General features: G+C 40.6%; 1 non-coding gene across 1 annotated transcript; it reads right to left on the bottom strand.

Moving 5' to 3' along the window:
* Positions 1-15,842: 15,842 nt before the first annotated feature.
* Positions 15,843-15,948, bottom strand: LOC149751618 (small nucleolar RNA R71). Its single transcript, XR_016397931.1, has one exon. It is a non-coding gene; the product is annotated as a small nucleolar RNA R71 (small nucleolar RNA).
* Between the last annotated feature and the right edge of the window lie 6,935 nt (positions 15,949-22,883).

Below are 22,883 nucleotides of genomic sequence, written 5' to 3'. Positions count from 1 at the left end.
TAAGCTTCGATAATTAAAAGATTCTAGATTAACTTACTCAGGAGCTTACTTAATCATTCTGAATCTTTTCTTTTAGGCTAAACTTATTTGGGCCTCTCATGAAATCCCACTTGCATTTCTTATATGGTGATACAAAATCCATAATCAACTCATGGCCTTGATTTATAAATATTTAACTTACAAGAATCTAATAATCTGGTTCAAAGATTTACAAGAAATTCCACCAAGATATAAGCTCTATGATTTTACATTGAGATCAACTCCTCAAATAAGTAAAATATTTTTATTTGCAGTACTGCAAACATTTCGGGATCTTGTAAATCTACGAGACTTAGAGAATCTACTAAGAACACAATGATATCCATATTGATCAAAATCAAAAGTACTATACTTTCCAACGATCTTTTTTTTTTTTTTTTTTTTAACAAAGAAAAACATCAAGAACTTTTCCAAATCAAACAAGTCCTATTTTCGACCAACCCAAAAACATTTTAATCCACCAATATTTTCAAGATTTACTAATTGATTTTCCATCAAAATATCAATCTTAATTGTTTCAAGTCTCAAGTATAGCCAAATAAAAATTCTTAAGTCTCATCCCCAAGTATATTTTCTATCTACACAAGAGTTTCATACATGATCTACATACAAATTTCAATCCTCGAAGAATATTTCAATGAATATTATAAAATATTTTCTAGTCAAAACTTTAAACAACTTTTTATAAATGAACCTCAACTTGCCACCAAAATAATTAACTTGAACTAGAGGCAATATCCACAGTGCCTGATATCAAGTTAAACTTCCAAAATAATTATATTGCACGATAATAACTCATGATTAATATTCCTTCACTTAATTTAGTCAAAAATCTAATTAATCATAACTTGAAATATAAATTGCTCTACCAAGAAAACTCTCAGAGTAGCTCATTCACACTTTGGTTACGACCATAATTAGGTTGCAGTCTAATTTTAGCATTTCAAAATTATGATAAAATAACTCAAATTTATCAATAACAAAAGCAAATAAATGCCTTCATCTAATGGCCTAATGTCTACCCATCTCTCAAACTTTCTGACGAATCCTAAAGATCCTAAAACTTAAGCTCCATCTGACTATTTCAAACACAATCCCTAGGAATCTGAAACCTAAGCTCTGATACCACCAAATCTGTCACGCCCCGAGCCCGAGGCGCGGCAGACGCCGCACGCCCGCACGGCGGGCCGCACAGGCGCGCAAGGCAGCAGATCATACCAAAGCAGATACAGCTTTTCAAAGATAACATAATTATTTAAATTGTTCAAAAGCAGTCTTACAAAATTTCAAAATAGCATATGCCAACATGATCCAAATGTTCAGACTAATCTAAAATGCTAAAGGACTAATAACTGAAGGAATCGTCGGAAAATCTAACGCACTCCCCAATCCCGTGCGATCAAGCCTCTGGATCTGAAAAATAGAAAAAATAAAATAATGAGCTACACTAGCTCAGTAAGCAACAAAATACCCCCAAAGTGGGGTCAGAGCATATCAAATCATAATACAGGATAATAACTGAAATATGTCATAAATAACATCGTTATACTATTTTCAAAACTTATTATCATTTTTCAAAAACTCTGATATCAGAATCTCAACATGATAGGCTACGGCCACGTAACCCAGTGGCATGGGTTGCACAAAGTGCCAAATCCACTATTTTTACCCACCGATGGCAGCCGGTGTCCAGAAACCACTATTCTAATCACCGGTGGCGCGGTGTCGAAACCGGTTCCTCACAGATTACAAGTCGACAGGTCCAACGTATAATCCCCATTGGCGGGGCCAGAACAGAACAGAACAGATCATAGCCATGCTGAGAATACATAAATATAAAAATAGATTTCATAAACTGTACAGACATGTTTCACGGAATTCAGAGCATATAATATAATTTTCAAATAAAATTTAATATGCCAGACCCATTTTACTAAACACAAAACATATTTCAAAATTTAATCCAGTAATAAATTACTTTACCAAATAATTTGGAGAAATGCACTTTGAAGCATTAAGTTACTTACCTCTTCTCGCTTAATCCCTACTTCAGATAGGCGGATCAGGTTCACCTGTTTAAATTTAATTAATTTCTTTGTTAATTTCAGAGTTAAACAAAATCCAAAAATAATACTATTGGACACGGCCCAACAGGGTCCAGAGTTGGCCCATAATGGGCATGGCCCGATAGGGCCCATATCGGACACGGCCCAATGGGCCCGTATAGACCCGGCCCAATAGGGCCCCCAAAGTTGGCCTTTAAAAGGATCATTTATGCATCTAATTTATTGCAGGGACTAATACTTAATTTACAGGGTACTATTTTATAAAGCTCGAGTGGGCTAAATAAAATATAGTTGGGGACCTTTATGTAATAAATCTTTTCTATAGGGATCAGATACAAATTACAGAACGTCCTGAAATAACATAATGTCAAGGGCTTATCTGTAAAATTTCATTTATTGGCCAAATGGGTTCGGGTTTCGGATCTGAATTGGGTTTCGGGTTTTGGGTCTAAACTGGGTTTCGGATTTCAGGTCTGAACTGGGTTTCGGGTTTCGGATTTCGGATTCAGATTTCGGATTTCAGATTTTCGGATTTCGAATTTGGACTTGGCCCAAGTTGGGCCCACAAGGGTACGGTCCAAATAGGGCCCAACTAAGCTGAACCGGGCCCAAGTGGGGCCACGGTGAGCAGGGCCCATCGTACTGCTCACGGCCCACACTGGGCCTTCTTCCTCACCGAGCTCCCCATGGGCAGGGGAGGTGGGAACCGGAAGAAGGGAGGGGGCCGGCTGGGTGGCCGGAGGCCATCCCTCGGTCGACGGTCAGCCGGCCGCTAGCGGCCGGCGGTTGCGGCGGTGACGGACGGGGAGGAAGAGACCGAGAGTGGTCTCGGTTTGGGGCCAAAACAAAGGGAGAACACAAGGATGTTTAGCAACGGAATAAAGAGAAAAAGAAGGGGCTTACCGGCGGTCGACGGAGGCGGCAGATCCCGGCCGCAGGTGGATCAATCCGGCGGCTAGCAGCGGCGACGGCGCTTCCGGAGAGGAAGAAGATCCAGAAACAGGGGAAAGCTTGTGAAGGGGCTTCGGATGGCGCTCGGCCGGGAGAGCACGCCGGTCACCGGAGAAGAAGAAGAAGCAGGGAAGAGAGGGGGGAAGGAGAGAAAGTGCTCGGTGGAGGATCCAAGGGAGGAGGAAAGGGGGTTTTATAACCCCATTTCAACAGCTCTCCGCCGCGAAAATCGCGGCGGTGGGGCGAAATCAACGGCCGCTCGTGCGGCCGTGGGGTGGCCGCAGAATGACCGCGGGGCTGCCGCGTAACGCCCGCGGCGCCCCGCCCTCGCTGCACCCGAAGACGCCGGAGGGGATCGCGTCTGCGATCCCCTGCTCTGGCCCCTTCCAAAAAAGGAAGACAGGGCTGAAGTCGGCTGGGGCTGCCGACTTCAGCCCGTATCTCACACTTGGCTATCTAATATTATGGCAATGAATCATTTGTCGATTATTTATTAAAACAAAGCGAAGTTGATCAGTAATCTATACATTATAGGGTTCACAATTTCACCATAATATGACAGTAGTGTGGATGGATATCGGCATCCTAATTTCACAAAGCCATACATAGATGTGGTCCTATCTCAATTATGGCTATTTGCATAGACTTCCAATAAGAAGGGAAAAGGGAAGTGTTCACCATTTGCTTGAAGATGACAGAAACTATGGCCCTTTTGGAGTCAAAGCATTTCAGTGTGTTACCAAAAAAAAAAAAGAAGCTTTTGACTGAATTTTTATCTTGAGAAAAACTATGGCCCTTTTAGATTCCCAGCAATGGGAGCTTTGGCATCCATAATTGACCACTTTCTAACTGCCTAGCATCTATTTCATAGGTCTATCTGGTGGATATTGTGGCACCACATAATGCCGGAGGCATCTCTTCTTTACCCATTGCTAGAGAGCAGAAGGCGATTGGATTGGCTCTCTCTATCTCATAGTTGGAGGACGGATTTCACCATTTTTTTTCTGCTAGAGCGGGTAGGTTCATACCTGACGAGCACGAATGCACCCAATAAAATCAGAAAGCAAAATGCCATAAAGTGTTCAGAACACCTCTCCATCGCCAGCCCACAGGGTACTTCCGGAGTGGTTGACCACATAAGCAGCTACCCAATCTGCAATTCCACTGGCTTCTCGGAAAACATGCTTGGCCTGGAAAGCCCCTCTCCCTCACCATAGCTCAGATGTGACAGAGTAGTAGATGGTCACTGCCGTCACTCTTTGGGCTCTGATGAGAGCACAAAAGTGCGACCCACATGTCACCTAAATTAGTATTATTGCTAACCGATAATGATAAATTCACTGGATTAATATTATATTTGGGTTTGGCACATATCTTCATAAATTAGAAATAAAATGCACATTGAGTTCAAATTTGACTAAAGAAGGATCCCTTCCCAGATCCGACCCGGTTGAAGATCGAGTCGGGTCCGAGTCAGGTTCAGGTCCGAATCGGGTCCATTTTATTTGTGCTTTTGGAAAAGAATTTTTGGGCAAATCTAATTTGGTCATATCATAACTATGAGGTCGGGTGACCCATGACTTGAAACTTGCAATTGACCTCCAGTCAGAACAGGTGACCCGTGATCCAAATCCCAGCAACCCAAGAGTCCACTGGCGTCCATTTTCAGCATCCCATCTCCCGTCCGTATCCATCTTCCACGGCGCATCCAAGCCATGAATGCTTCTCCCGTGATCCAAGCCGCCCGCGTCCGCATCTTCAACGCCATCATCTCCGCGTTCCCACCGCGTGCCAGCCACCGTGCCAGCAACGCCCAAATCCCAGCTGACTCGTCTCCCTCCTTCCGTGTCCAAGATCCCGCGATGCATCAAGACGTGCGCCCATTCCGGATTCCCAGCGAGCCCGTGATCCTTCCTTCCGCATCAGGCCGCCATCTTCAAGCATCCCACGGCACCCTCCAAAGATCCCGCGTCCGTGAAGGAAGATCCCAGCGCCTCCTTCCTTCCGCATCATCCTTCCTCTTCCGCGTGCAATCCCGGGCGATTCACCTCCCAGCAAGGAAGATCCCAGCATCAGCAGCACCCGAAGAAGGAAGCCAAGTCCCCACCTTCCGCTTCAGCTCCCAGCTCTTCCGTGATCCCGTCGATCCCGCTCCAATCCGGCACCCAAAGAAGGGAAGATCAGCGATCCAACGCGTCTCCTTCCTTCCGTTTTTTCTTCCTCTTCCGCGTGCAATCCCGTGATCGGCTCCTCCCAGCAGTCCCTCATGCCATTTCTTCCACCCGTCTGCGTTCATCAAGGAAGACAGCATCCTCCCAGCAGTCCGTGATCAACGTACGCCGAGATCCCAAGCGCCCATTCCATGCGGCTGATCTCTAGTGGGGACCTATAAAAAGGAGGGGAAGAGGAGAAGGAGGAGAGCTCGGTTGGAGGTGGAGGCCAAGAGAGGAGTCGGCTGGGTGTTGAGAAGAAGAAACAGAGCAAGTGCTCTGTTCTTGGGAAGAAAAAAAACATAAAAAAATATTTTATGTTGGAAGTCCACCGTGGGAGTGGGAGAGAAAGAGAAGTGATTTTTTTTTTCTTTGTTTTCTTTTCTTTATTTTATTTGCAAAATAGGGGAGTATTAGGCCTCTAATCTCCACTTTTATTTGTAATCAGTTTTCTTTTTATGAAATCCATCAATTTTCTTTTATGCAATCTATGTTCTAAGTTTCAGTTTAATTCCTGCAATTTATTTTATTTGTACTGAAAATCTTATTTAAATATTTTTCTTTGCTGCTTGACCGCTACTCTGCATTACATTCTCAATTACAAAGTTTTCTTTCTTTTCTTTGTTTATTTTTCGAATAGAAAATATATTCTCTAATAGACTAGAGAATCATTCCACATCCCCGAAGTAATGTTTTTCTTTTATTATTCAAAAATCGATTTCAAAACCGAGTGAACGTTCTAATTTTTATGCAACTCCAATCGCCTCCCTGTGGATCGATCTCTTACAACCGCTATTTTTCGAGTAGGAAAGGTAAGAGTAAAATTAAATTTAATTTTACTCTAGTGGACGAGTGTTGTCTCGTGAGGGTTTGCAGTGAAGTTACCCACAAACTTCAATCCCAAAATAAAATTTGATTTGTGAAATGAAAGTCTTATTTCAAGTACATAACTGATAAGAATTTCAAAAGCACACAAGGTTTTAATTACTAAGTAGCCCAATTTCTAGGTTAGTATGCAATTTAAGTTGAAGTTATTAAGTTTTCCGTTAGGAAGTTGTAAGACTTATTTCTACTTGAGTGCTCAGTGAAGTTTGGACCATGCACAAGCTAAGGTTTTGGATCTCCAAAATATCGCTAATTAGTAGTTTCCAAGAATTGGTCGGACAAGACCTATTTGCTGATTCAAAATCATCTTTTCTGCAGGATTTCGAGAGCTGTGGATGTTTACTTTAATACCTCATGGGCTTTATCTGTAATATTCCAGTTTACTCGAATTTTTACAACGACGGCTTTCACACTATTGTCTTTCTTAAGGTTGGTATACATTTTTTTCATTTTTTTTTTGCATTAAAGAGAAATGATAATGTATATATTGTGCACTTTTACTCCTGTGATGATTCCTCCATGTAGCGAGCAATTAGTCGACAATTCTCACACCAGTTGGCATGAGGTGTCGGGCATCAAGACTCCCCTACGGACCTATGCTCGGGTTCCTCATCACAAGCCCACTGACCTTTGACAATAGGTAGCCCTTTTCGATGTACCTGACTAAATCCACCATTTTTTTTTGGATCAGAAAAAGATGGTTTATCAGGATTCGGGGTTGCTACCATATTCTCAACACAATGTCGAACCTATACCTTAGAAAATGCAGGCCAGATGTGTTGTGAAATTCAAAGCACTAATTAGCTTACAACTCACTAAAAGGAACTTAATAAAAAGAACTCACTTTGCACTACTTCCAACTAGTCATTGGGCTATTAGATTTTATATACCTTGTGTGTTGTATATTTTTTTTTTCAAAAATTTTAACTAAAAACTTTTTTTTTAATAAAGTTTTTTTTTTAAAATTTCAAATGCGTAAAAATACCCCCAAACCTAAATCTAACATTGTCCTCAATGTTAAAGAAAATTTAAAGCAGTAAGAGGACAGAGGAGAGGTTACCTGATATGGGTGGGTAAATTAAAAATTGGGGCAAAATCCCCCAAACCTGCATGTTAGTAATATATTGATGATGATTTTATATATATATATATATATATATAAGAAACTTACATGTTGGGTTGCCTCCCAAATAGCGCTAAGTTTTATGTCTTCAGCCAGACAATTCCGATTTACTCATAATAGATAGGGTCGGTCAGAAGTGTCTCCTCGACTTCTGGACTTAGATACTCAAGGTATGGTTTTAAACGATGTCCATTGACTTGAAAGGACCTACCATCCTTGGTATTGCATATTACTACTGCACCATGTGGGTGCACTTTCTCTACTGTGTATGGGCCAGTCCAGCGAGATTTAAGTTTTCCAGGGAATAGATGTAATCGAGAATCATATAGAAGGACTTTTTGTCCTTGGTGAAATTCCTTATGAATGATCATTTTATCATGCATGATCTTCATGCGATCTTTGTACTTTTTGGCACACTCGTAAGCATCGTTTCTAATTTCTTCAAGCTCATCGAGTTGAAGCTTCCTATGTTCTCCTGCTTTGTCAAGATCGAAATTTAAATGTTTAATTGCCCAATAGGCCTTGTGTTCTAACTCGACAGGTAAATGGCAAGCCTTGCCATAGACAGTTCTATATGGAGACATTCCAATTGGTGTTTTGTAAGCCGTCCGATATGTCCACAGTGCATCTGTTAGCCTAAGAGACCAATCCTTCCGAGATGTATGAATAGTTTTTTCAAGGATGGTCTTGATCTCCCGATTGGAAATTTCGACTTGTCCACTTGTTTGTGGATGATATGGTGTACTGACCTTATGATTAATGTTGTACTTTCTCATAAGGGCTTTAAAGATTTTATTACAAAAATGTTTCCCCCCATCACTAATGATAGCACGAGGGGTGCCAAAACGAGCAAAGATAGATTCTTTAAGGAACTTGATCACCACTTTGTGATCATTGGTCTTACACGCGATAGCCTCAATCCATTTTGATACATAGTCAACTGCCACAAGAATGTACTGATGCCCAAACGACATAGGAAAAGGACCCATAAAATCAATACCCCAAACATCGAAAATTTCTATAATTAAGATAGGGTTCAGGGGCATCTCATTCTTTCTCGAAAGTTTTCCTAATCGTTGACATCGATCGCAAGATTTACAATAGTCATGCGCATCTCGAAAAAGTGTGGGCCAATAAAATCCGCACTGCAAAACTTTTGCAGCAGTTTTCTTCCCACTAAAATGACCACCACAAGCATGGTCATGACAAAAGAAAAGGACATTCCTTTGATCGTGTTCAGGGATGCATCGTCTGATGATTTGATCAGGACAGTATTTGAACAAGTATGGTTCATCCCAAAAATACCATTTTACACGAGCTAGGAAGCGGAATTTCTCTTGTTTGGTCCATGAACAGGGCATTCGTTCAGTAACTAGATAGTTGACTACATCAGCATACCATGGAACATTGGTATGAGAAATCATCATTAGTTGTTCATCAGGGAAGGTCTCGGACACAGGCATGGATTCTCCGGATGATTCGACAATTAATCTGGACAAGTGGTCAGCTACAACATTTTCAGATCCCTTTTTATCTCGTATTTCAAGATCAAATTCTTGAAGCAATAGGATCCAACGAATGAGTCTTGCCTTGGCATCCTTTTTTGTGAGAAGGTACTTAAGGGCGGCATGATCAGAATAAATAAGGACCTTGGATCCTATCAGATAGGGACGAAATTTGTCAAGAGCAAAGACAACAGCCAACAACTCTTTTTCAGTTGTAGAATAGTTAAGTTGGGCGTCATTCAGAGTTTTGCTCGCATAATAAATCACGTGGGAAAGCTTCCCCACTCGCTGACCTAGGACGGCACCTATTGCATAATCAGATGCATCACACATGATTTCAAATGGCAGATTCCAATCGGGGACCTTATGATGGGTGCTGAGGTTAGTTCAGACTTTAATCTTTCGAAAGCAGTTATACAAATTGGCGAAAAATTAAAAATAGCATCTTTCGCCAACAGATCGCATAAGGGTTTCGACAATTTACTGAAATCCTTAATAAAGCGGCGGTAAAAACCTACATGCCCTAGAAAGGATCTGACTTCCCTAATAGTTTTGGAAGGTGGTAACTTGGCAATTAATTCTACTTTGGCTTTATCCACCTCGATTCCCCTTTGTGACACAATGTGTCCCAAAACAATACCTGATTGGACCATAAAATGACATTTTTTCCAGTTAAGAACTAAATTTTTCTCTTTACATCGTTCTACAACAAGGGTCAAGTGATGGAGACATTCATTAAAATTAGATCCGAATACAGAAAAGTCATCCATAAAAACTTCTAAAAATTTCTCCACCATGTCGGAGAAAATGCTCATCATACACCGTTGGAATGTAGCCGGTGCATTGCATAACCCAAAAGGCATGCGACGATAGGCAAAAGTGCCATAAGGACAGGTGAATGTGGTTTTCTTTTGATCCTCACGTGCAATTGGAACTTGGTTATATCCAGAATAACCATCAAGAAAACAGTAATGAGAGTGGCCAGCTAGACGTTATAACATTTGGTCAATGAAGGGTAGTGGGAAGTGGTCTTTCCTAGTCATGGCGTTCAGCTTTCTGTAGTCGATGCACACTCGCCATCCAGTTTGGATTCGAGTTGGGACTAACTCATTTTGGTCATTCTTGATCACAGTAATTCCAGATTTCTTGGGTACAACTTGAACTAGGCTCACCCACTGGCTATCAGAAATAGGGTATATAATCCCTGCATCTAAGAGTTTAATGATTTCAGCTAGAACTACATCTTTCATGACTCGGTTAAGTCGCCTTTGTGGTTCTCTAGAGGTTTTTGCATCCTCTTCTAGATGAATTTTATGTTGGACCACAGAAGGGCTAATCCCCTTAATATCAGCTATAGACCAGTCGATCGCTTCTTGATTTTTTTGAAGGATATTTAACAACTTCTCTTCCTGTTCTTCAGTTAAATTTGATGCAATAATAACAGGTAAGGTGTTGTTGTCCCCTAGAAATGCATATTTTAGGTTTTCAGGCAGATCTTTAAGTTCAAGCTGGGGAGGTTTGACACTTGAAGGTACTAGCTGGGATTCAGGTATAGGTAATGATTCAAATTTAGTCGCCCATCTGCTAGTATCCATTACAGGAATGGAATCTAGTAATGCATTAACCTCCTGATTCGACTCTCCTTCTTCACAATCTTGACTGAATTGTGCCAAACATCTTTCTAGGAATCAGAATAACTTGACTCCTCGAAGGACTTGCTGATTATGTTTTCAATCATGTGAATTTCTTCTAAATCGTCCATCTCAGATGGTTGATTACTACTGTGAAAGACATTGAGTTGGATGGTCAAGTTTCCAAATGCTAAGGTCATTATCCCATTTCGGCAACTGATCACAGCTTTTGAAGTGGCCAAAAATGGTCTACCAAGGATTATCGGGATGTGACTTCCTGGGTTTTTCACTGGTTCAGTTTCGAGGACTACAAAATCCACAGGGTAGTAAAACTCATTTACCTTTACAATTACATCCTCTACAATTCCCTTAGGATACTTCACAGTCCTATCTGCTAATGACAAAGTGATGTTTGTGGGTTTTAATTCCCCCAAACCTAGTTCGGTGTAGACAGAATAGGGTAATAGGTTCACACTTGCTCCTAAGTCTAATAGGGCTCTCCGAATGATGGTTTCTCCTATTTTAATTTCAACAGTGGGGCAACCAGGGTCCTTGTATTTTGGGGCAATCTGCTGTTGAATAAGAGATGAGGCTTGTGCAGCCATCACAGCTTGCCTAGGAATACTGGTTTTTTTTTCACCGTGGTTAAGTCTTTTAAGAATTTTGTATAGGAGGGGATCTGTCTGATGGCATCTAGGAAGGATAAATTTATTTGAACATTTTTAAAGACTTCCATGATTTCATCGTACTGAGATTTTTTCTTTAAGTCTTGTAGTCTACTAGGAAAGGGAGCCTTAGGTGTGTAAGTCTCTATTGGTTTCTCCTCTATTCCTTGTGTTCCCTGTTCTTGTGCCTTTTTTGGGTGGGGTTTGGTTCATGTTTTTCTTCTTTTTCTTGCACAGAAAGTTGGACTTTGTTGTCCACTTGCTTGCCAGATCGTAAAGTGGTAATTGCCTGAACTTCATGGGTAGGATTTCCATTAGAATCAATCTGAAACTGGCCTCTCGGCCCTTGATTCTGTTGCCTACTAGGGTTAGGCACTGGCTGACTAGGTAGTTCACCTTTCTTTCTATCCCCTAGAGAGTTTGCTATTTGACTTAGACTAACCTCAAGTTTTGCAATCGCTTGCGCATGGAATTGGTTAGTCTGGGTTTGAGCCATGTTGGTCTGTTGTTGCTGTTGGATGAAGTCTTGTTGCTGCTTCATCATGTTAGCCATCATGGCTTCCAATGATGTAGTTTGCTGAGGGATAGAGGCACTATATGTAGGAATAGGTGGAGCCAATGATTGGTTTATTTGTGATGGACCTATCCTGGAAAAATTCTTCTGAAAACCTGGTGGACCACCCTGATGCTGAATAGGTTCATTTTGCTTGTATGAGAAATTTGGGTGGAACCTATTATCAGGGTGGTAAACTGGGCTGAATGAATTGGGAGTGGGCTTCTTGAAGGCACTATATGAGTTTAGAGCATTTGCTTGCTCAGCTTTAATGTTGGGTAAACTAGGACAACACTCCACTAGATGCTCAGAACTGTTACACAGGATACATAAACTATGTGACTCGTGATCTACTTTCATGATGGGATTTAACTCTTTATATGAACTCGAGCTAGTGGAAACAATGAAAGCATCAAACTTTTTGCTTAAGTTGTTCATTCCAGTCACCAAATTGGACATGATATTTTTGAGTTCTGGGTCTGCTTTCATTTCATAATTACCTGATTTTCTAGACCCGAACTCATCTCTATTTACTTCCTCACAATAGCTACTCCAATTTTGGGTGTTCTCGGCTAAGTCAACAAGAAATTAATAGGCTTGATCCGGGGTTTGGTCCATGAACCTACCCTTGTGCATGGACTCAATCATGTTTCTATGTGCCGGAGGTAGTCCTTTGTAAAAGAAATGTACTAGATCAGCCTTGTCGAGCCCATGGTGGGGGCACTTGACCAAAAGATCATGGAATCTTTTCCATAGTTGGGAAAATTCCTCCTCAGATTTTTTTCTAAAAGTTTGATAAGTGCTTAATAATCTACAATTTAGTTATCTTTCCATAGCACTTATCAATGTTTTTAAACTGATAAATATATATTTTATCATAAAATTAAATAAACATTGAAATGAATTTAAAATATGGTAAGAGGTAAATAATTCTTTTCTCAAAACAGACTCTAAACTTATCTCTCTCCTGGTTATAATCTTTCATGAAAACATATAAGGAGGAGAGTGTGTTGACCCGAATTATTAACCTGATGGAGTTGCAATCAAGCTAAGGGTATAATTCAATGGGCTTTGGTTATGGTTAGATTGAAAGTTATAATTATATGGAAAAATATTTGATTAACCCTTGTTATTAAGTCACGGTCCTGCTTTTAGCCTTGTTGAGTCCGGTCTGAAGTTGAATTAAATTTAAACAACATTGGGCTCGAGAGTAAGTTCACGCCAATCAACGATCATGACCCACCTCAAACCCAAAGTCAATTCCCAACCAATTTCTTACCTGCCTTCATATAAAATTTATAATTTTAAAACAAAAATAATAATAATAATAATAATAATTGAATATCCATGATTCACTATTCATATGAACAGTGTCCCGTGAAAACACTGTTCATATGAACAGTGTTAAAAAAAATAATAATAATAATAAAACTAATCCCACTGTTCATCTTCTTCCTCCCTCCTTGCATCAGGGCCGTCCACCTTCCTCCCGTTGATCCCGCCTCACAGAGCAACCGCGTGCCACCGCATCCATGCTGTCTTCATCCAAATCCAAATCCCCAGCAGCGGAGATCAAGCTCCTCCGCCATCAACCGCGTGCGGCATCTCCTCTCCCGGACTTCCGACTCCACGCCGTGATCAACACCTCCCACGCATCGCGCCCCAACCGCTCGTGAAACCTTCCGCATCAGCCCTCTTCCTCCTCTCCCGCAACTCCTTTCCGTTTACAGCCGCAGCATCCCGGACCGGCCGCTCGTCCCAGCACGTTCACAGATCTCCACTGTTCATCTTCTTCCTCTCGCAGCGGATCACGGCCGAGATTCGAGTCGCCACCCGTCGATTCCCCCATTCCAGCCACGAGTCCCACATGGTGCAGCCGGCAACCAGATCCTTCGCCGCTTCTGCCGCCCGTGACGCCCTCGGATCAGCGCCTCCATCCCGCGGTCAGCTTCCGATCCCATGGATTCTGCCCAACAATCAAGCATGCGTTCTTCCTCCTCTTCACACGAAATCAAGGATCCACCGCTGGCTAATCCTTAGTGGGGAGCTATAAAAGGAGGAAGAATCATGAGGCAACCAGAGGGAGAGCTCGGTTGAGAAGAAAGAAAACAGGGGAGAACCCCTGTTTCGGTGAAGAAGAAGAAGAAGAAAGCCGAGAGAAAGAAATAAAAAAAAAAGAAGAGAGAGGGGAGGAAAGAGAAGAGTTTGTGTTATTCTGGAAAGAATGAGAGGTGAAGGCTTTCATTTGAAGATGGAAGGACATCCAGCCACCATGCGCGGCTGAACACCTAGTCTAGGGCTGGATGAAGCCCTAGCAATGTAACAGGGCATTGTAGTTCTTACTCTTTTAATCTTTTTGGAGTTTGTTTAAATTCTCATTCTCAATGAAAAATTATTTTATGATGTTTAAACCTTGAGCATGCCATTTACTATTCATGTTGCTAAAGTAGTCTAAGATGATTCATGCCTAGGAAGATGAGATGTGCTACACCCTAGATTAGCATACTTAGGTAGACACTTCATGCTATACCGAAGATGGATCTTCCTAAAACTCTTTATGCTTTTATTTTATAAGGCTTGTAGCCAAAATTGCATGCCTCTCCAAAAGATAAGATTAAGAACACAATCCTTGATGCAATGCTATGTGGTGGATTCCAAACCCTAGATCTATTTACTTTGATAAAATTTCAATCCGTACTCATAGTTTGATTTAGTTAAATCAAGTTAGCAAATCCTTCTTGTTGATTTATTTTTAAAAGAAAAATAACTTATTCTTCAATTCCTGTGGACCGACACCCGTAATCACTATCCTACAGGATACGTGCTATTGCGTGGTTTATTTTTGAAATTGAAATAACCGATCAATTTTTGGCGCCGTTGCCGGGGATTGCTAGCATAGTTATTTTTCTTATTAAAAAAAATTATTTAAAAATTTAAAAAAATTTTAAAAAAATTTCTATTATTGTTACTTTTCTTATCTTCTTTTTCTCCCTTACTAATTTTTATTTATTTATTTATTTATTTTATCAGGAATCGAGGAAAAAAAATTTGGGATGATCAAAAGGAGAACTGCCGGAAAAGAAATGCTGTAGAGGTTTGCAAAAAAAAAATATATATAAATTGCTGGGGAAATTCTCTTTGGTAACCTCTAAATTTTTCTTATTTAAATTAATTATTGGTTTGAAATTTTGTGGTGATTGTTTGATTTTAATTATAGCAAAATTGTGAATGCATGCTTGATACACATACACAAATCAATTTGCACATAGTAAGGGCAATCACCCCAACAAGATAAGAGCCGGATTTCATCACCGGACTCTTGCCCAACTTAGGTGAACTCAATCTCACATAGTGTCATCTTTAATTAAAATCAATTAGACGTTGGCTCCTAGGGACATTCGAGCTCAATAGGACGAAGATCACCGAAAGTTGCACCAATTTCGCTCTGTGGCTTAGTTGATGTCTAGGCAAGCTTTGTCCCTATAAGGAAGATAGTTCATCTGTTCGAGGCAAGTGGGTTTTAAGTGGGACCTTTGCGAACGCATCGTGACCCCTCCACTTACCTGGGAGCTTACCTGGTCAACTCGGTTCATTAGACCGGATTGGAGGCTTAGGTGCCCTCTTCAAACCAGTTAGGAGCTGTCTAGTGATTTTAGGTTAAAGACTAGGATTGATATGCTTTTCTCTTTTATTGCATGCTTGATTGATCGAGTACTAGTGTATGCACGGTAGTCGTTCTAGAGTACAAAACCTATTACCTTTTGACCCTGAAATAGAACGAACCCTTAGGAACATTCGAGCTAAGATCAAAATATTAGGATCATCCCCACCTCTTAAGATGGCTGAAGAACAACCCAAACTCCTGAGGGAATACTTTACTCCCACTATTTACACTTTCCCATCTTGCATTCGATTACCTGAGGTAGCAGCTGTACAATATGAAATAAAGTCTAGTGTGATCCAAATGCTTCCATCTTTTTATGGGCTCACCAATGAAGATCCATATAAACACCTAGATGAATTTCTTGAAATTTGCACCACTGTCAAGATTCAGAATTTCACTGATGATGCTCTGAAACTTAGATTATTTCCCTTCTCCCTTAAAGATAGAGCCAAACAATGGCTGAATTCTTTAGAAGCTAACTCAATTCGTTATTGGGATCAAATGCAACAAGAATTCCTTAAAAAATACTTTCCCATAGGAAGAACGAACCAGTTTAGACGTGCTATTACAAGCTTCTCCCAAACTGAGGGAGAAGAATTTCATGAAACTTGGGAGAGATTTAGGGACCTAATCCGTAAATGCCCTCATCATCAAATACCTAAGTGGCAACTAGTGCAATGTTTTTATGACGGATTGACAGAACGAAACCGTCAGATGATCGATGCTGCATGCGGGGGCACTTTTATGCTTCAAAATGAGCATGAAGCATGGAAATTATTTGAAAATCTTAATGAAAACTCCCTCCACCATGCTTCATGTTCTCGTCAAGCACCCCCGAGTTCTCAAAGAAAAGGGACCATTTGTGAAATAAGTCATTCTATGGACCTGTCTAGCAAGGTAGATGCATTGTCCCATAAGATTGACCAACTGATGATAGGTGGGCATTACATGAACTCTTCCCAAGCACAAGTGTGTACTATTTGTTCTAGCCCATCCCACCCTATTCATGAGTGCCCCTCAGCACCCCAATATCCCGAACTCGTGCAAGAACACATCAATGCTGCTCAAACACAGCCCAGACAGGGTAATGACCCATTTTTCAATACATATAACCCGGGATGGCGAAATCATCCAAACTTTTCTTGGAAGCAGCAAGCTTCGAATACTGCCCAACCTTATTTCCAAAACTTTCCAAACCCTCAGAATTTTCAAACCCCACAAAATATTCATTCCTTCCGTCCCTCGACTCAATTTCAACACACTCCTCCTCCACCCCAAAGAAACACAGCCTTTGAGGAGAAAGTGTTGAACGCCCTTCAAGGTTTGGAAACCATTACACAATTAGTGCACTCTCATACGCAATCAATCGCCAAGCTAGAATCCCAAATGGGTCAACTAGCTAATGCACTAAACAAGCGAGAGGAAGGAAAGCTTCCAAGCCAACCACTAAGTAATCCTAGGGGACAATACATGGCTCAAGAAAATTAACTAAATGCAATTCATCATGAACAAGCCAATGCTTTGACTACCCTAAGGAGTGGACGTGTAGTAGACAATAAGATTGGGGAGGACAACAATAAGGAAGATGAAGAAGAGGATAGAAATATGTCAAATGAAAAACCTTCTTCTTCTTCTTCACCTAGTCCACCTTCTGCCAAAACTCACATCCCAAAGGCCCCATTTCCTGAAGCTCTTACTTCACCCTCTCCATTTGGCAAAAAGGGAACTTCACTAGAGGAGATGATGGAGGTTTTCAAACAAGTGAAGATCAACCTTCCACTCCTTGATGCCATCAGACAAGTTCCCTCCTATGCCAAATTTCTCAAAGACCTTTGTACACAAAAGCGAAAATCTAGGACACATGTGCCTAAAAAGGTCTTCCTAACTGAGCAAGTGAGTTCTATTCTCCAACACAACACCCCTCCAAAATTCAAAGATCCTGGTGCTCCCACGATCTCCTGTGTCTTAGGAAATAATTTCATTGATCGAGCACTCTTAGATCTAGGGGCAAGTGTCAACCTTTTACCTTATTCAGTTTATGAGAAACTTGGGTTAGGTGAGTTAAAACCAACCTCGGTATCCCTTCAATTGGCTGATCGATCTGTAAAAACACCACGTGGGATAATTGAAGATGTTCTTGTCAAGGTAGACAAATTCTATTTTCCAGTAGATTTCATTGTCCTTGATATGGAACATGAACCTAATCCTAAGAAACAAATCTCCGTTATCCTTGGGCGGCCCTTTTTAGCAACAGCCAATGCGTGCATCAATTGTAGAACAGGGGTAATGAACATATCATTTGGGAATATGAAGGTAAAATTAAATGTATTCAATGCGGCCGACCAACCCGCAAAGGAAATTGAGTGTTTTATGATAGACAAAATAGATGACCTCATAGAAGGAGATGCAAAAACTATCTCACTATGTCTGGCTGAAGACAATAAACTTAGCGCTTGTTGGGAGGCAACCCAATTCTCTTAGATTATTTCTTAACATTGAGGACAATGTTAGGTTTAGGTTTGGGGGTATTCATCTTGATTTTCATCCAAAAATAAATAAAAAATAAAAAAATAATAAAAAATAAAAAATAATAATTAAAAAAATCATTTTTTTAAAAAAAAAGAAAAAAAAATAAAAATATTTTTTTTAAAAAAAATGTGTTTATTTTCATAAAATAATAATAAAAAAAGTTATTAAAAAAAGTTTTTGTTAAAAAAAAACTCTAATTTATATACATTTATGCGAGAATGATAAACACACAAGGTATATAAAATCTAAAAAGCCCAATGACTAGTGGGAAGTAATACAAATTTAAGTTCTTTTTATTAAGTCTCTCTTAGGGAGTTGTAAGCTAATTAATACTTTGGAATTTCACTATACACTGGCCGACTCTTCTAAGGTCTAGGCTCGACATTATGTTGAGAGTATGGTAGCAACCTTGGACCCTGATGAATCATACTTATCTAATCCAAAAAAAAAAAAACCATCAATAAAAATGGATTTAGTCAGGAACATCGAAAAGGGCTACCTATTGTCAAAGATCAAGTGGGCTTGTGATGAGGACTCCGAGCATAAGTCCGTAGGGGAGTCTTGATGCCCGACACCTTATGCCAACTGGTGTGAGAGTTATCGACTGATTGCTCGTTACACGGAGAAATCACCACAAGAGTAAAAGTGCATAATTTATATCTTTAAAAAAAAAAGAAAAAAAAATATTGTATTGACCGAAAAGACAATAGTGTGAAAGCCGTCGTTGTAAAAATTCGAGTAAACTGGAATATTACAGATAAAGCCCGTGAGGTACTAAAGTAAACATCCACAACTCTCGAAATCCTGCAGATAAGATGATTTTGAATTAGTGAGTAGGTCTTTTCGACCAATCCTTGGAAACTACTAGTATTAACAATATTTTGGAGATCCAAACCCTTAGCTTGTGTACGGTCCAGATTTCACCGAGCACACCAGTATAAATAAGTCTTACAACTCCCTAAACGGAAACTTAATGATTTTAACATAGATTGCATACTAACCTAGAATTTGGGCTGACTTAGTAAATAAAACCATGTGTGCTTTGAAATTCTTATCATTTATGTATCTTTTATTATATTAAAAAAAAAAAGAAATTAATAATAACAATAATAATAAATGATTTATTGAAGTTTGTGGATATCTTCACTGAAAATCCTCACGAGACTACAACTCGTCCACTAGGGTAACCTAGGGGTTTAAAGCCTTGTTACATATGGTAAATGTAACCGCGACGCCTGCGAAAGTGAGTTAAAATTCTTCTTTTCTAGTTTTATTTTGCTCGAGGACCAGCAAAACATAGGTTTGGGGGTGTGATAAGTGCTTAATAATCTACAATTTAGTTATCTTTCCATAGCACTTATCAATGTTTTTAAACTGATAAATATATATTTTATCATAAAATTAAATAAACATTGAAATGAATTTAAAATATGGTAAGAGGTAAATAATTCTTTTCTCAAAACAGACTCTAAACTTGTCTCTCTCCTGGTTATAATCTTTCATGAAAACATATAAGGAGGAGATTGTGTTGACCCGAATTATTAACCTGATGGAGTTGCAATCAAGCTAAGGGTATAATTCAATGGGCTTTGGTCCTGGTTAGATTGAAAGTTATAATTATATAGAAAAATATTTGATTAACCCTTGTTATTAAGTCACGGTCCTGCTTTTAGCCTTGTTGAGTCCGGTCTGAAGTTGAATTAAATTTAAACAACATTGGGCTCGAGAGTAAGTTCACGCCAATCAACGATCATGACCCACCTCAAACCCAAAGTCAATTCCCAACCAATTCCTTACCTGCCTTCATATAAAATTTATAATTTTAAAACAAAAATAATAATAATAATAATAATAATAATTGAATATCCATGATTCACTATTCATATGAACAGTGGCCCGTGAAAACACTGTTCATATGAACAGTGTTAAAAAAAAATAATAATAATAAAACTAATCCCACTGTTCATCTTCTTCCTCCCTCCTTGCATCAGGGCCGTCCACCTTCCTCCCGTTGATCCCGCCTCACAGAGCAACCGCGTGCCACCGCATCCATGCTGTCTTCATCCAAATCCAAATCCCCAGCAGCGGAGATCAAGCTCCTCCGCCATCAACCGCGTGCGGCATCTCCTCTCCCGGACTTCCGACTCCACGCCATGATCAACACCTCCCACGCATCGCGCCCCAACCGCTCGTGAAACCTTCCGCATCAGCCCTCTTCCTCCTCTCCCGCAACTCCTTTCCGTTTACAGCCGCAGCATCCCGGACCGGCCGCTCGTCCCAGCACGTTCACAGATCTCCACTGTTCATCTTCTTCCTCTCGCAGCGGATCACGGCCGAGATTCGAGTCGCCACCCGTCGATTCCCCCGTTCCAGCCACGAGTCCCACATGGTGCAGCCGGCAACCAGATCCTTCGCCGCTTCTGCCGCCCGTGACGCCCTCGGATCAGCGCCTCCATCCCGCGGTCAGCTTCCGATCCCATGGATTCCGCCCAACAATCAAGCATGCGTTCTTCCTCCTCTTCACACGAAATCAAGGATCCACCGCTGGCTAATCCTTAGTGGGGAGCTATAAAAGGAGGAAGAATCATGAGGCAACCAGAGGGAGAGCTCGGTTGAGAAGAAAGAAAACAGGGGAGAACCCCTGTTTCGGTGAAGAAGAAGAAGAAGAAAGCCGAGAGAAAGAAATAAAAAAAAAAGAAGAGAGAGGGGAGGAAAGAGAAGAGTTTGTGTTATTCTGGAAAGAATGAGAGGTGAAGGCTTTCATTTGAAGATGGAAGGACATCCGGCCACCATGCGCGGCTGAACACCTAGTCTAGGGCTGGATGAAGCCCTAGCAATGTAACAGGGCATTGTAGTTCTTACTCTTTTAATCTTTTTGGAGTTTGTTTAAATTCTCATTCTCAATGAAAAATTATTTTATGATGTTTAAACCTTGAGCATGCCATTTACTATTCATGTTGCTAAAGTAGTCTAAGATGATTCATGCCTAGGAAGATGAGATGTGCTACACCCTAGATTAGCATACTTAGGTAGACACTTCATGCTATACCGAAGATGGATCTTCCTAAAACTCTTTATGCTTTTATTTTATAAGGCTTGTAGCCAAAATTGCATGCCTCTCCAAAAGATAAGATTAAGAACACAATCCTTGATGCAATGCTATGTGGTGGATTCCAAACCCTAGATCTATTTACTTTGATAAAATTTCAATCCGTACTCATAGTTTGATTTAGTTAAATCAAGTTAGCAAATCCTTTTTGTTGATTTATTTTTAAAAGAAAAATAACTTATTCTTCAATTCCTGTGGACCGACACCCGTAATCACTATCCTACAGGATACGTGCTGTCACGCCCCGGATCCGGATCCGTGACACGGCCGTGCTATTGCCGACTACCGCCCACAATAGCACGCAGCCTCATACCTGGGTAACAGGGTAGTCAAACCAACCAAATCTTTTTATATGAAAGCATTCTTAGTACAACATGCTGGTCAGTACCCAAATACAGAGCTTCTATGTAGTTTATGTACACAAAAGTATACTTGCTTTACCCCAAAAGAAAGAAGCCCTGATACCAAACTAACGTGTCTCTGGCAGCTATCAGTGGTAAGGATCTGAAAGAAAAAGTAAACGAACGGATATGAGCTACACGGCTCAGTAAGTAATCATACATAATCTTACCGGATCGACTAGTAGGCTAAACATATATATCAGGGTTTGAGAAGCTGACATGCGTATTATCTCACAATTTATCATGGCAAAATATGTATGCTTCGAAAACAAAGCAGTATTTTCAGTCAAACAGAATTTTCATAAGGATATATTCAAAAAAACCCATTGTAAAACAATGTATGCTTTGGCGAAGCACGTTCATAAATGTCACGGCCCGCCTGCGCAGGGCACGTGACTATCGGGCCCACATGAGGGGGAAACACGGGGCTCCCCTGCCAGATGTTGGCCGGTTCCGGGGCTTCACGCAAGCGTCCTTCACCCCTCACCGATTTTGCTTCTCCCCAAAAACGCATCTGCAGGATTTGGAAGCACCCGCCTCATATACCCAGGCTCTGAAATGAGCCTCATGATCATGCTTCAAATATCATTTTCATAAAGTATGCATATGAAACCGTGCCCCCGGCATGCCGTGGTCGTGCTCTTAAATGCTACTGCGAAGTCATTCTTGGCCACTGGCGAGACCGGCTCAGTTATTAGGCGGCCACTGGTGGGGCTGGCTCAGTCATTCTCGGCCACTGGCAAGGCCGGCTCAGTTACATTGGGTCAGTAGCTCTTAAGAGTAAATAATGCTTCGTATAGGTAGTACCTCATAGATGCTACAGCGAATTCATTATTGGTCACTGGCGGGGCCTGCTCAGTTATTAGTCGGCCACTGGCGGGGCTGGCTCAGTCATTATCGGCCACTGGCAAGGCCGGCTCAGTTGCATTCGGCCCGTAGCAATAGGAGTTCTTAGGTACCCCTTTACAAGCAATATGCCGCTAGAGCAAATCATTATCATTCTTTACACTCATGCTAATAAAAATCATAATATGGAATTCAATTCATTTTGCATGTATCACAAGAGCTATGAAAACATAATATGTGCACAACTATGAATTATGTGACTGACATGTACCACCCATGTTCATATTTCATAACTCATATCTTAACATGTAATGTAATCCCAGTATTTTGTAGGCATAACGGAATATAAAGCATATATCATCATATCTTGTGTAACTAGAGCATGTCAGATACACATATCGTTCTTAGCCTACAGTACATGCATAACATGTTAAATTTCATGTATGATCCATAAAGATTAGGGCAGGCTACTTACATACATGATTCACAACAAGATTAAAACAAGTTACTTACTTTCTTCACAAATCATGTATACAATTCAAATTGTATGAAAAACACTGGTTCATCTTATAAAACGTAATACAAGATCTACGATAAGATTAAGGTAGATTACTTACTTCAATTCGCTTTCCAAATTGCTCAAGTCCAGGTGACAAATCCTTAATCACCTAAAACAACATCATAGGGTTTACATTATTCCCCATTT

Source organism: Phoenix dactylifera, chromosome 11 (genome assembly GCF_051530095.1).
Source record: "Phoenix dactylifera cultivar Ajwa chromosome 11, Ajwa_hap1_PhDact_Kaust_v1.1, whole genome shotgun sequence".
NCBI classification, from domain to species: Eukaryota; Viridiplantae; Streptophyta; class Magnoliopsida; order Arecales; family Arecaceae; genus Phoenix; species Phoenix dactylifera.
The sequence above is the reverse complement of the archived record's forward strand: the minus strand, read 5'-3'. Positions and strand labels throughout refer to the sequence as shown.